This window comes from Bactrocera dorsalis, chromosome 5, assembly GCF_023373825.1.
Source record: "Bactrocera dorsalis isolate Fly_Bdor chromosome 5, ASM2337382v1, whole genome shotgun sequence".
Lineage (NCBI taxonomy): Eukaryota > Metazoa > Arthropoda > Insecta > Diptera > Tephritidae > Bactrocera > Bactrocera dorsalis.
Genome location: NC_064307.1, coordinates 61,691,945 through 61,707,752, shown reverse-complemented (window position 1 = coordinate 61,707,752; position 15,808 = coordinate 61,691,945). Strand labels below are relative to the sequence as shown.

The 15,808-nt window shown below is 33.4% G+C and overlaps 1 protein-coding gene across 8 annotated transcripts in view; it reads right to left on the bottom strand.

The window, feature by feature from the left end:
* The window catches only part of LOC105233834 (protein phosphatase 1 regulatory subunit 16A), a 107,913-nt gene that overhangs the window by 55,124 nt on the left and 36,981 nt on the right, over positions 1 to 15,808 (bottom strand). The window contains exons 1-2 of one of the 8 annotated variants that reach the window (XM_011216003.4): positions 12,387 to 13,762; positions 11,345 to 12,101 (exon numbers count right to left, since the gene is read on the bottom strand). The exons of 1 other annotated variant lie outside the window; for it this stretch is intronic. The gene's annotated coding sequence lies outside the window, so the exon portion shown is untranslated. Of the gene's footprint in view, positions 1 to 11,344; positions 12,102 to 12,386; positions 13,763 to 15,808 lie in introns of those variants that run through there. 6 more of the 8 variants (XM_049459011.1, XM_049459012.1, XM_049459013.1 and 3 more) reach the window with 6 other exon arrangements.

Here is a 15,808-nt window from a genome sequence, read left to right as displayed (position 1 = left end):
ACCAGCATATATACATACATACATATCTCCGCTGAACGGAATGTTGCGTAGGTGTTTGCAGCTTCACCGAAACATTTCAAAAGTAAAACTCTACGGACTCGCACAAGTGCACGTAAAATTGTCAGCGCTAACCAAGCTAGCCAACGAACACAAATTTATAAATTTCCTTCCACAACCAATAGATTGGATATGTACTCGCGCTCACTCGTCCATCCCGTTGCGATTTGTTTGCAATTTCTCACTGATTGATTGAATTTATCGTCAATGACGTATGTACACGTACATTTGCCGTTATTGCGTGTTTGTTGTTTGTTTTTTATCAACGTGTATGAATTTTCTAAGCGGAGGCAAGAAATTTGCACGTTTGACCAAAGACGCACACAAACGCATATACATATATATGTATACATATATATATAAACACACTGACTTTGTCCATATGTTTGCACTTGTCATTGCCATTGCTGTTTATTCGATGAGGTGTAAATAAATCGCAGTCGAGCATAAATTACCTTTACTAATGATTGAAGTATGGATACACACACCAAATACATATACATAAATACGTACATACATTAATATACATCGTTTTACGTGCATTGCTTGAAACAGCTGATTGTTTGCTTTTCATTTGCATTGAATGACTTTCACTGCGGCATAAATATCTATAAATACAAGCATACACATACATATATGTATATCCATCTATCAAAAGTCTATGTATACACATACTTATATGTATATCCTCTCTGTAGTATTACTGATTTCCTCCCAGGAGATATTAAATGCCTTTGCACTCATTTATAGCCATTGATAATCTCAAATGAAAGGCACCAGGCAGCAGTTTGCCACGAGCAACGGTATTAATGTTAAGCTTCTAAATGACATGAATTACCGTTAATAATACTAATGCTGGATTATTTCAGTTAGCAACGTGGGAATATCAAATTTGTTGTGCCTTTGAAATGTCAGCCGAAGAGTGGCTTGTCTGGGTATTTTGTAATCATTGCATTAGATAAACACCGCAGTCGTGGGAAAGGACGAAAATTGGCGAGTGTCAACCGAGGTGTGGATCACTTGCTGTTGTTGACACTTGACGGCGTGAATGGTTGTTGATAAAATGTGCTTAATGTGATAGACATCAGGTTGTCTTGCCAAAAAAAAGGAAACGAAATCAAAAACATAAAGAAGCGAGAAACAAAAACAGAGAAAAAACAAGTAAGGAAGGGCTAAGTTCACCAGGAAGTTCGAAAATCTTCGAAAATCTTTATATTACGTATATGGGCGCTCAGGGAAGTATTGACCCGATTTAATAAAATTTTGATACTGGGGTCAGAATTCAAGGACTCTATCGGAATTTCAAATGTATAACCCATACATTGACCGATATTTTCGGTCAAAAGTCAACTATCTATAGTGGGATCCACATATTCTGTATCTAGGGTCTTGAACAGGTTGGGTTGGATTTGGACAATTTTTGGTCAGAAGGTATCAAAAGGAATTCAAAATTGTGTTATATGGGAAGTAGGCGTGGTTGTTGTCCGATTTTGCCCATTTCCGCACTGTGACATAGGAATATAAAAAGAATGCCACGTACTAAATTATGCTAAAATCGGTCGGTCGGGTCCTAAGATATATGATTTCACCAAAAAGTGGGCGTGTCCATCGTACAATTTCCTTACCGAGTCCCATCAATTTATGCTGTGCAAATTTTGTCGCCGTAGCGTTAGTGATTTAGGAGATATGTACATTAAACTTATTAGTGGCCGGGGCCAAGTATAAATGTTTTCCATAAAAGGAATTGATTGGTCCCTTTTGTATGACAGTGCTACAGTGGTCCGATACCGGCGCCGACAAATGAACAGCATCTTAGGGAGAAAAGAACGCGTCTATGCAGAAAGAAAGACATGGCTAAATCAATTGAGCTCCTCACGTCGATAATTCAAATATAAGTACATATAATTTATAAAGTAAATTTATATGTGTTACAAAAATATTCGTGGCAGGATTTATTAACTGATTAGGGTATAAGAACAAAAAACAAAAAAAGAAAGTCGAGGAGAAAAACAGAAGAGCAACTTGAAGTGTGATTTTAAATTCCCTTACAAGCTGAAATATTCGCTGATAATGGCACAAAATTTAACAGCTTTCATGGTGGCATAAATTATGCATAAATTGTGAATTCAATCCTGAGCAATCCGTAAGGGATTTGTTGAGTTGCGAAGTTGCTTGACAAAGGAAATTATGATAAATGGAGCATACTGTCTTCTCTATTTCCGCTTTCCGTTAAATTTTCTTGGCTACACACTTAAAATGACACGCCTCATTTCTGGTAGGAGAAAAGTTACAAATTCTGAAAGCATATGTATATATGTAACGGGTGATTTTTTTGAGGTTAGGATTTTCATGCATTAGTATTTGACAGATCACGTGGGATTTCAGACATGGTGTCAAAGAGAAAGATGCTCAGTATGCTTTGACATTTCATCATGAATAGACTTACTAACGAGCAACGCTTGCAAATCATTGAATTTTATTACCAAAATCAGTGTTCGGTTCGAAATGTGAAAATCCGCTTTTTTATCGACAAATTTTGTTCAGCGATGAGGCTCATTTCTGGTTGAATGGCTACGTAAATAAGCAAAATTGCCGCATTTGGGGTGAAAAGCAACCAGAAGCCGTTCAAGAACTGCCCATGCATCCCGAAAAATGCACTGTTTGGTGTGGTTTGTACGCTGGTGGAATCATTGGACCGTATTTTTTCAAAGATGCTGTTGGACGCAACGTTACGGTGAATGGCGATCGCTATCGTTCGATGCTAACAAACATTTTGTTGCCAAAAATGGAAGAAACTGAACTTGGTTGACATGTGGTTTCAACAAGATGGCGCTACATGCCACACAGCTCGCGATTCTATGGCCATTTTGAGGGAAAACTTCGGACAACAATTCATCTCAAGAAATGGACCCGTAAGTTGGCCACCAAGATCATGCGATTTAACGCCTTTAGACTATTTTTTGTGGGGCTACGTCAAGTCTAAAGTCTACAGAAATAAGCCAGCAACTATTCCAGCTTTGGAAGACAACATTTCCGAAGAAATTCGGGCTATTCCGGCCGAAATGCTCGAAAAAAGTTGCCCAAAAATTGGACTTTCCGAATGGACCACCTAAGACGCAGCCGCGGTCAACATTTAAATGAAATTATCTTCAAAAAGTAAATGTCATGAACCAATCTAACGTTTCAAATAAAGAACCGATGAGATTTTGCAAATTTTATGCGTTTTTTTTTTTTAAAAAGTTATCAAGCTCTTAAAAAATCACCCTTATATTTACATTGACAGCTGATGGATTTCTAGCTGGAATATTCAGATGGCTTATATTTATGTCACCTTGTTATGTGCTGTTTTCTCAGAGATTTAAAAGCATTAGGAAATTCTTAAAGGGAGAAGTGACATGGATAGATGAGATGAGAATGAGATGAGATGAGAATAATGTCCGCAAATAAGTCACGTGGTGTGGTTTCTAGGGAGCTAATCGTATATGTGAGGCATTAGTTGTGGACATTATGTAGCAAAACGGAGGTGTTTGAAAGTTTAAAGCGCTTTCGAATGGCTTTCTGAGATAATTTCTGATTTTTAAATTACCGAAAACCTATCAGCACACGTCAACTTGCTCTATATAAATACATATTTTATATTGTAATATTCCATGCGCATTCGTCAAGTTTTTTTCAGTTTCTAGTACATAACGTTTTCAGGAATACATACATACTATACAAATTGAATTTTCTAAAAGACCTTTTTTTACTCATCATCTTGAAAAAATATCGATTCTTTTTCAATTGAATCTACGAAAATCTCACTAGAAGCAGTGCTCTCTCTTTCTCTCTCCATTTCCTATCCGCTAAGGCAGTACTTTACTTTAACCTATTGATAAAAAATGATTGAAAAGTGATTTAACATTTCAAAAGTATTAGACATTTACAATATTCTAAGCTTGAAGAAAGGACGTAGGTAAAAATGACATAAAAATTCTTGTAAGCTTTTTAAAGATTTCATAAATACGGATTCGAGCTTTTTGAGAGCTTTTCATAGCAAATCAACTTTAATCTTATATTTTAATCCGGCGTATTAATAGCGTTTAAAATACACTCACAACATACCTTACAGAAGCTTTTGCTAAGTTTTGTCACCGAATTCAAAAGCTTTCTTAAATCTGTATTCAGGCGATTTCACATTACAAAATAAATAGAAATTTACAATATTCTAATTTTGAAGAGAAAGACATATAGTACGTAAAGAGAACATGAAAAGTTCTTTTAAGCTTTTTAAAGATTTCGTTAATAGGTATTCGTGCCTTTCATAGCTCATTAGCTTAAAGCTTATGTTTTAATCTGGAGTATAAATAACGTATAAAATTCACCCCCAACATATCTTACAGAAAAAAATTTTGTCAGAGAATTCAAAAGCTTTTCTAAATCCGTTACTCAATTTTCGACACTGAGAACTTCCTAAAATAGTACAAGCAATCAGTTCCATATACCATACAAATAAGCCAGAAATATATGAAAGTTGTATTAATACTGAATGGCTTCCAATTAGCGAAGAGCTTTATCCTGTAAATAAATTATTATTTCTAGGGCTGCAAAAATAACATACTGTATTTTTTAACTGAGATCATTTATAGTTGAATGTGAAGCTTTCGATGTTCAATGTGACAAAATTCCCTGAATTAACTTTAAATTCATTGATAGTAAAGCTAGTAATGAGCTTTTATGAGAGCTTTGTTCTGTACTGTAAGTTAAGTGTTGTAACAGATGGCAGACTTTAAATTTGAACATAAAAGTCTTGTTGTTTTAATGAGATCATTTATTTTTGACACAAAAGCTTTCAAGGATTTTGTATGTTTTGTGATTTATGAAACAGATTATTATCATAAAAAAAGCAATGAAAGATTAAATTTATTTTTCACATGGTTTGCTATAGGAAAACAAGTTGTGAGAAGGAAATTGAAAGCTTTCACTAAATAATTAAAATTGAGAGAGCTCTGACAATGACAAGTCATATAAAGTTAATTCCGAACTCTCTTCGTACGCTTTTTTATGGGTTTAATAGTTTTATCAACAGTTTGTAAAAAGCTTCGTCGAAAGCGCTATGAATTACTAATTGGAAATGAAAGCTCCAACCAAAAATTTATATTTTCTTCAATTATCTATTGCTGTAATGAATACTATTACACAAATTAAGCCAAATCGCTTTGAAAGCTTTTATAGCAATCCGATATTGAAATTGACAATAAGAACAAATGTGTAAGTCAAGCGAAACGCTGTCGAGAATTTGTATTTCAGTAAAACGAATATTTGGCAAAGAAGAATGCTACAATCAAGGACATAAATTAACTTTAGCTTAGGTGGGAGTACTAAGTGGTGCACATATACAACCTGCCGCTACACCAAAACTTGGTAACCAATTTAACATTCGCTTTGTGTCTGCGTAAAACCAAAGCAATGTGTGATTTCAAGCTGCTTTTTTCAAGCAAACGTATGTAAATGCACAAAAATAAAGATAAAGTGTTTCTTGCTCGCAGCCATTCAAAGCAAAATGAAACGAAATCAAAAGGAATCAAATGAAAAGTTCAGAACATTTAAATTATCCATAAACCGCAAAATCTCCAACATTCATGTCAAATTAAATAACTCAAGTGAAACCATAGAGAAGAGGAAATAAAGGTTTGCTTTGGGCTTCGAGCAGTTATCATCAGCAGCCATATAAACGAAGCAAGAAAAAAACCACACACTAACAATTTAGTGCAATGCTAAAAGCCGGCTAATAGTGGGCATATGTTAGTATATACACATGTATATAATACTTATACTATATATGTGGACATATTCATATATGCAAGTATATTTATATACAGTTATTTACATACTAGATTAAATTTTGATAAAATAGCGCTGCGTTTGGCTGGAAATTTCTGCTGACTTAGTGGTTTTCCTAAGTGGAAAACACAGCTGACACTCACACTCAAACACACAGCGCATAGTTTTATCAAGATTTTGCGAATGTGAAATTTTAATAACAACCAGCGTGATGTGTGAATTGCTGATAAAGTGGAAATATAAACATTGCTAGTAGATTAGTGAAGTTGTCAGTGCGGTTGTACTCATAAATATGCATGTTTGTATGTGTATATATGGTGCATACATGTGCCGTTTATTTGCATAAATGTCATGACTAAAATTTATGATTTGTAAACATATTTTGTTTATCATTAAAAAAATTGATTTTGATTGAATTTTGTTGACTTTACTTTGGATTAATATTGGCAGCAGCAAAACCTCTAAAATAAACTGAGATAAATTCTGCTGCAAACAGTTAAAATATCAATTAGAATTTCTTGGAAATTTTGCTGAATGTACGCAAAGCAATTATGAGAAAATCTATCATGGTCAATTAACTCTTTTCGGTCAGCTTAGCATGCTTGTATTTCCCAGTTTTCATTTTTGAAAGAATTGAACTGCTTTAGTGAGATAAGAGTGAAGGTAACGATTCCTATGAAATTGTGTAGAGCAGTGAATGCAGAAAGTGATTTTTTTTTTATTACTGCTTGCATGCTTTCAAGCGAAAAATTTAGAAAGTTGCCACATGTTTATAAAATTCAAGACACGAAAATTTGTATAATAAACAAATTTATTCAATAAGTGTATCAAATTACCGAGACTTAAGAAATCGTGAAGCCGAAAATATATACAACGGAAACTTGCCATCTTTTTGGAATTTTTGAGTTGCAAAAATTAATAAAATAAACTGAAATATCTAGTTGGGTACCAAATTAAGGACATTTCAGAAATTTTAAAGTAAGAAATATTTTCAGAAGAGAGTTGCCAGCTGTTTAAAATTTTTAAATTGTGAATATAAATAACATAAACGATTTTTTTTTAAGTAGACCAGGAAGTTTAACAAAGCGGACAGCACAAATTATGTTTGGAAAAGAGTTGCCAACCGTTTAAAAACGCGATACAAATAATATATAATTATTAAAAGACAAATAAGACGTGCGCATAAAACTGAGGAGATCTAGGAAGGTGTCGAGGAAGTTTACGAAAGCGGACAGCACAAATTATGTTTGGAAAAGAGTTGCCAGCCGTTTAAAAACGCGATAAAAATAATATTTAAATAAGACAAGTAAACTGAGCAGATCTAAGAAGGTTTATAGTGAAGTGTTTTTCGAGTAGAATCAAGAGGGTTTACATACGAAGATATTTTGATTAATGGGTTGCCACCTTTTAAATTTTTAAACCTCATAAAATTTATAACACGAAAAAGTTATAAAAATAGGGATTTCTAGCCAAAGAGCCTTAAAATTGAAAACATTTTTGAGGGGGTTGCCAACTATTTATATATTTGAATTGAATTAATGATTAATTTATGAAATGAAGATTTATTATAATAAAATAAAAGAACTAAAGAGGTTTAAGAAAGCTTGAAATCAGTAGTGTTTTTAGATTAAATGAAGAAATGAGTTTCTAGAAGTTGCCATACGTTTGAAAAATTAAAATAAAATTTTGCAATACTGGTGACCGACAAGTTATGATTCAAAAATATTTTAGAGGGGGTTTCTAGCTATTTACAAATAAAAATATATAGAAGATATTCTGTTTAAAGGGTTACCACCTTTTAAAAAATTAAATCTAATAAAGTCTATAACACGAAAAGTTAAAAAAATAAGAATTTCAAACCACGATGAGCGTCTAAGGTTTAAAATATTTTTGAAATGGTTGCCATCTATTTACAAATTCTAATTAAATTAATATTTAATTTATGAGAAAAAGATTTAATACAAAAAAAGAAGTATAAATCTCTTTACTACTTGAAATCAGAAGCATTTTTAATTGGTAATATTTTTTAGAAGAGTTGCCATACATTTGAAAAATTAAAATAAAATTTACAATACTGGTGTCAGACAATTTAAGGTCTAAAAATATTTTAGAGAAGGTTGCTACCTATTTTCAAATTTTTATGTAATTAATGATTAATTTATAAGATAAATATTTGTTGTAATAGGAAATGGGAAATACTGTTAAATTAGACGAATGATTTATTCAAGTTGTTTATGATGTATAGATATATTTGTAACGATTAATTTATTTGAGAAAAATATTTGTTGTAATATGAAATACTGTTAAATTAAATGAAGTATTGATTCAGGTAATACTCTTGTGAAGAGTTGCCATATAGTTGAAAAAGTAAATACAATTTAACAATATTGGTATCAAACGAAAGCTATTTGAGAGCTCTTCCATATAGTATGAGACCAAATGATACATTTCTATTTCAGATTTTCGATGTAAAATTTTTAAACTAATATAAATCTATATTGCAAAATTATCATCTAACCACACAATACTTGAGAAGTAATGAAATATGCATTACATTCTCATAATTTTAAGTAATCAATAATAACAATAAACTCAATAGGATTTAATTACACTCATTTCATAATATACTGAAGCATTCGAATTATTAAGAATCTCTTTTAAATCTTTAATTTTTCACCCGCAGCACACACTAGAGCGACGCTGATTGCTTATCGATAGTGAAAAGTATGGTAATAATAATAATCAATTTAATTATATGGATATTACATAAATGTACATAACATATGCATGTATGAAAATACAAGGTTTGTTTGTTTTTATTCGAGTACATAAGTGCATATTAATGTAATCGTTTATGCTCGCTTATCGGACTAATTTAATTGAGTGATGACGAGCATATGATACGAAAAAAAATTAAATAAACGTGCTGAATAAGCAAAATTTATTTTAAATTAATAATAATATGTATATGGATGCTTGGGAAAAACGGCAATTAAAATGAAACGAGCAAAAAATGAGAAAATAATCAAAATAAATGAGCAAGCGTTCAATGCACTTTTTATAGTTTGAACGCTGTTCAGCGCGTCATACTTTTTCAACGGTGTGTACTTTTTCAGACTGTTATAATTTTATACTCTTGCAACCTGTTGCTACAAAGCATAATAGTTTTGTATACCTAACGGTTGTACGTATCACCTAAAATTAAGCGCGATAAAATATCCGTCACTGATTCAGAAAGATCAGTTGAAATTCAGAAAGCATCCGTTCCTGACTCCAACTCCCATATACTAATTATACTGATTTTATTTTTTCTAACAAACCTTATGCCGAATATGTCAGTCAGTGTATGAGTTATATATAGTATACGAATATATAAAATTGCTTGGATTCCGATTCCCTGCTTGACGCTTTACACCTTAAGATATTTCCCTGGATTTGATTTCTGCTAGTTGCAAGAAAATAAAAAAAATGTTCGGTTGTACCCGAACTTAGTCCTCGCCTACTTGTTTTTACTTTACTTTATTTCTTTGTCCTCGGCAAATTTTTCTACAAATGCGCACACATTAGCAATCGAATGATAAAATGCTTTTTCTGCAACTTGGCCGCTTGGCAAGCGACGATAATCGAAAAGGGTTGCCACAACAATTCATCAAGCGCTTGTGGCGGATTAAGATTGCAGGAATTGGTATTTGGGTAGTTCAAAGGAGGAAGGGAAATTAAATGGAAATTTCGAAATTTTTTGTTATTTTTTAAATATAGTTCTTAATTAAATGTAACTGAAACAGTGGAGTAATACTGAAACTTTTATGTTTGGAATTTCAATATCGAAACATAATTTAGTTATTTAAAAATATACAAAATTCTGAATAAAATAAAAATAATAAAAATAAAATTAAAGCTGTGGTGTAATGCTCAAACTCTTATTTTTTCGATATTCAAAAATATATAAATTGTGATTAACTTTAATGGAGTCATGAGGTAGTAAGCAAACTTTTATGTTCAAGACTTCGATATCGAAAATGAGTTTTTAAAGTTATAGATATATGTATATATATTTTCATAGTTATATAAAAGTATCTATGATTTCGAGTATATATTTTAGAAGATATTCAAGTGAACTGAAGAAGTTTTTGAAACTAAATATTTATACACTTGACTGATCTTCACAGACTTAACTGTAGTTTATCATTCAATTAAAGACCAGCGTTATGAAATGTTTGACAGAAAATAAGTATAATCGATTTTAGTCAGAAATATTAACCTATTAACACTTTTAATCTAATATTTGTAAAGTAAATTTATTTAAATTATGATTTTTTTAATCTAAAAAGCCGAATAGTTATTTGATTAACCAAAATTTTAACCGCTTAACTATTTTCTTACATAATTTAAACACCCAACTGCACACATAATCACTTGTCGCTAATTATTCCTGTTGGTACCTCTTAATTATCGCTTAGAGAGGAACAATGCAATAAAGAACTTTGTCGTGTTTATTGTATAAATTTGCACGTAAATGTATTTGTTTACCGAAGTTTCTACATCGCGAATTTGCGCTACAATAATATTTATTTATTAACTGATAAGCCACAGAAGGGTTGGGTAATTATTTTAAGAAAGTTTTTGCCTGTGGGTATAGCAAATGAAACGCAAGCGAAATTTGTGTAAAGGGTAGTCCATATACATTTTATTTAATAAAATATTATTCTGAGAGTGTCTGGATTCATGGATTTTACTCGATGATAATGCACAATCATATCGAGCCACTATTGTTAACGAATTTAAAGCCAAATGTGCAATGAAAACTATTCATCAACAAATGTATTCATCAAACTCAAACCGTAACTCCGTGGAACCCGATTTTCAGTCGATCGAAGAGATAAAACAGAATTCGCTGAAGGAGCTGAAGGTCATCGCAAAAAGTGAAAAATGTTTCGGTAAAAATTCTGGAACTTCTAAAGCGAAAAACACATGCAAGTCACCCTGTATTAATATAAGAAGTGAAAAGGTAGATTTAACCCATATATGAGTTGAAAATATAGCGACAAAATATGCGTGCAGTAACAATTTTGGAATTTCATTGATTAAACAACCATACAAGCCACCCTGTATAAATATATAATTATACTATGCCATTTTCATGGCTTTTATCAAGTTCCTAACCACACGAGAAAGGTGTGTAGTGTAAGAAAATATTCGCGTATAATCCTTGTAAGAAACCAAATTACTCCCATAATTTTTATAAATAACCACGAACTTTATCAACGCACTTCTACAATTTATTTATAGCAGTCACATCACTATTTCCTTAGCGGCCTTACCCATTCACAACAACACTATTGTCACCAATTATGTATCTGTAATTTTTTAGAACGCTTCATAAACATTTTTTGCGCTGGGCTTAAGCTGCTTACAGCACTACAGGCATTATACAATATCTATACATTTTGCGTATGTGGCTTACCAACTGAAGACTTTTATTGCTGCGTCTGCTATTACTTCTTCTTGTATTTGACGTTATTTAATACACTGCTACCAGTACACTTGGGCACACACTCTACTATTACACAATAACTTCAATGGCTTCACTTTGTCAACGCAGGTCAACAGCAGCATTAAGTAAATAAATACCAAACTGGTGACTAAAGAATTGATTGCCGTACGCAGGTGATTGACTGACTAACTGGCCGATTGACTTTTTGGTAAAGCACACAGCGCTATCAGGCAGCCAGAGCGCAGATCTGTCAATTGATAGTTAAATAGCGAAGGTAAAAAATAAAAGTAGAAGAAGAAAAATTTCCACAAAATCACAAGCACTAGAACTACTCACTCGCCGCACTTCAAGCGCGAGCAACGAAAAATTTACGTTTCCGTTTTTAATTACTTTTACGTTACACGTAAGCGTAAAAAGCGAGTTTTTAGCAGTTGAATGCCGTTTATTATTTATTTTTTTGTATTTTCATTATTTATTGCCTTTCTTATCAAACGTCGATTGCGCACACTTTATTGTTGAGTTTGCTGTTTTTCAACTTTTTCTCTTAATTATTATTATAATTTTTTTACTTATTTTTTATGCTTTGCTTTTTTTACATTTTTTGCACTTTCGCACCATAAAATACCATAAATTACTTGCGGTCAAATGTGTAGGCAAGCCGCAAAGGTGCGCGAGCAGTGCAGACGAGCGCGCGATTTAATGACAATCACGTGAAACTGTCACAATGCTGAAAACGACAAAAAAAAAAAGTTAATCAAACACTTGAAGTAAATAACTATGACAATTGACAAGACTTCCAATTATGTTTGTTTTGCTTTAACAACTTTTCATATTGTTTTTGTTGTTATCTTTTAGATAAATGCTGCATATTTTTTGTCATCATATTTTTTTGTATTGTTTTTGTTGTTATATTTTATTAAACTTTCTTTGGAATATACATACATAGTTTCAAATAATATTTTGTGCTTTTTCTAATTTTTTTCAATATTATGTTTGGAATTTTTTTACTTACATATCTTTTGTATTGTTTATAATGCTATTTTATTTTGATTTTTTTATTTTTTTGCAAAATTTTTTTGTTTCAACATTTTAACTATATTTTTGTTGTTTTTTTCTAATTTTTTTGCACCTTTTTGCCACACTTTTATTATTAATGAATTATTTTTCATCAGCACACATTCCGTTTGGTCACTCAACGCCACTTGGTTAAACGCTCAAAATATTTTCGCACACATTTTATTTTATTTTATTCTATTTTTTTTAACAAACTGAATTTGCAAATATTTCTTACTTGTTGCCAATAATATTTTTGTATTCTGTTGCGTTTTTTCTGCACTTTTTACACACACGCTGTCATAATACGCGCCGCCAACAATATGTCACTTCTATAGGTAAATAATTGCAAATATTTTTGGCGAATAAAGTCTTCGTACGCTCAGACGCTACTCTCGCACACGACTGCGGCGATTTGAATGCGTTCACATGACTAAAAACAGCAAAAATATGTACGAAAATGATATGAGTGGCCAAGCAGCAGACAGTAGACAGCAGTCGGCAGAGCAGCAAGCAGCGCGACTGTTACTACAAGCGTACGCCAACAACAAACAGCGAGTGCCAATAAAAAGTTGTTGTGTGCGCGATGGAAGGGAGCCTATAGCGGCAACACACTAATATAAGCCCCAATAAAGCGCTGACGTCGACTGCGCAGTCCATGGCAGTTGTGCTGAGAGCGCACAGCACGAGAGAGAGCGTCAACAGCTCGTTGGTGTGGGGGAAAACACAAAAGAATAGCAAAAACAGAAGCTGGCAAAAACAAAGTCAGTGGATAAGTACAGGTAAATGTTATTGTTGCTTTTATTGTTGTAGGAATTGAGAATTGTGGAGTTTTGGTGAAGAAGGTGCATGCAAATAGGAAATGTACAAAGCTAAGTGTGGAGTAGGCAGTGGTAGAACAATAGTTGGTAGGCAGTTGGATCACATGAATGGCCAACACAAATAAAGTCATGCATACATACATATAAATAGGTGCATATATTTACATCAACAAAAGTGCATATACAAACCTCACTCATACATACACATTGTACATATTTATTTTACTTTGAGTTAAAGTGCATTTTGCACCGTGAATTGCCGGCTTTTGCGGCTTTATTGCTTGCGCACATTTTATAAATACATACAAATGTACCCAGGTAATATACATATGTAAGTACGTAGTTGGGTCACAGCAAGCTGAAAGGAAATCATACAATATGCAGAAAAACTTTAAAGGCAATAAAAATTACCAATACCCAACAACAATTGTTTACTTTGTAGTTGTAAAGCGATAATGTAATATGCAAAATACGGTCGGTGCCTAAAGGGTAATATATGTAACTATGGACATGCATACATACATACACATATCAAAATATATAGATTTGGTTAGTGCGGTAACAATGACAACAAAGTAGGCACTACATACAAGAAAGCAGCAACTTGTGTCTGAGAATAGAGAATAGCGTGCAGACGATGAGTAAAGATGGCAAATCAGAGCAATAGGGATAATACCAGTTCGTGCATATATAAGTACGTATTGTTATTCTCTTACAACCAGTTGTAACAGAGTATTCTAGTTTTGTTCACCTAACGGTAGTAAGTACCACCTAAAACTAAGGAGATAGATATAGGGTTATATACGTACATATATATATAAATGATCAGAATGTCGAGAGAAGTCGAAGTTCGGTTGATTGTCTGTATCTCCGTCTATCCGTCCGTATGTCCGTCCGTCCGTCTGTGCAAGCTGTAACTTAGGTAAAAATTTAGATATCTAGATAAAATTTGGTATGCGGATTCCTTAGTACAAAAAAATTTCAAGTTCGTAGATGGGCGTAATCGGACCACTGCCACGCCCACAAATCACCATTAACCGAAAACGTATAAAGTGCCATAACTAAGCGCTAAATTAAGGTATAAAGCTGTAATTTGGTAGAGAGGATCGAAGTGGCAAGGGGCACCTGTGGGCAAAAATAATACTTGCTTCTTGATTTGTGTACTGGATACTGAACGAATCAAGTGGAATTAAAAATTGTGCTATATGTAAAGTAGGCATGGTTGTTGTCCGAATTCGTCTATTTTCACACTGTGAAGAATGTAAGTAGAATGTCATGTACTAAATTTTGCCGATCGGGTGCCGAGATATGAGATTTGACGGGCATTACGGATTACGATTTAAGGGCGTGCACCTGGAATGTCTGGTCCATTAATTGGGAAAGTGCCACTGCCCAGCTGGTTGATATCCTTGTTAGAGTAAAGGCTGTCATCACCGCCGTCCAAGAAATGCGATAGACTGGACAAGCACTGAGGCGAAGAGGTCATTGTGGCATTTACTAGCGCAAATTTAGTGTAGGATTCGTGGTGGGAGAGAGGCTTTGTCGCCAATGATCCATTTCTATAAGATATTTTGTCTAAAAATAATTTTCTATACAATAGCTTGAGCTCGATCTCACCTTGGACTAGAACACCTTGAGAAGAGGTTGGTGCTCCCTGAATATATGTATGTATTTTCGAAAAGAGGAGTAGGAAACCATTAATTATATAACATTTCTTCGCATCTTATCTTTCAAAACCCTACATTTAAAACGCTATAACACAAACCCGCTCACACAATACGATCAACATCAATTCCGGTTAATGCCAAAAGCCAGTAAATAAGTACATAAATATATAAATACATACATATGTATGTACATAACTTTGCAGCCACCAACTGTCTACTTTGCTTGCGCTTGGTAATTAACTAACTGTGGCAGTGCAGAACAGCAACTACAATAAAACCAGCACGAGTAGTCTTCAAACCAACTGCATGCAATTTACCAACAACAACAAATATACTTATTCCACCAGCTCTCGCAGTTATTCATATTTGTACATCAATCTCCGCATTAGCTGTTGTTGTTTCGCTTTAGCGTCTTCCGCACTACTTTCCGCCACTGCTGACTGGTGGTGTTATCTGTTCGCAACAATTACAATAACAACAACAACATCCGCTACAACTGCAAGCTGCACGTAACTCATTTTATTGTTTGCACGTCCGAGAAGTTGCTTACAAATTCACAAACAAGTGGATATGGGCGAAAATAAGCATGCATACAGACATACATATGTACATATATACTACGTCAGTACATCGTACGTGTAAGTAATTATATGGATGTACGTGAATTTTGTTGCTTTCAGCATTGTTTTACTGCCGCGCAGTTCACTTCCTACTCCCACCTAACAGCACAGCGGTGACCCTGCATTCATTTGGCCAGTGCAAAATATAAAAGCCATGCAAACATACATACAGATGTATATATGTACGTACTATAGGCTTGGCTTTGGTGAACCTATTTTGTACTCAGCCAACCAAGCGTACTTAATCGGTTTCGGCTTTCAGTTTTGTATTAT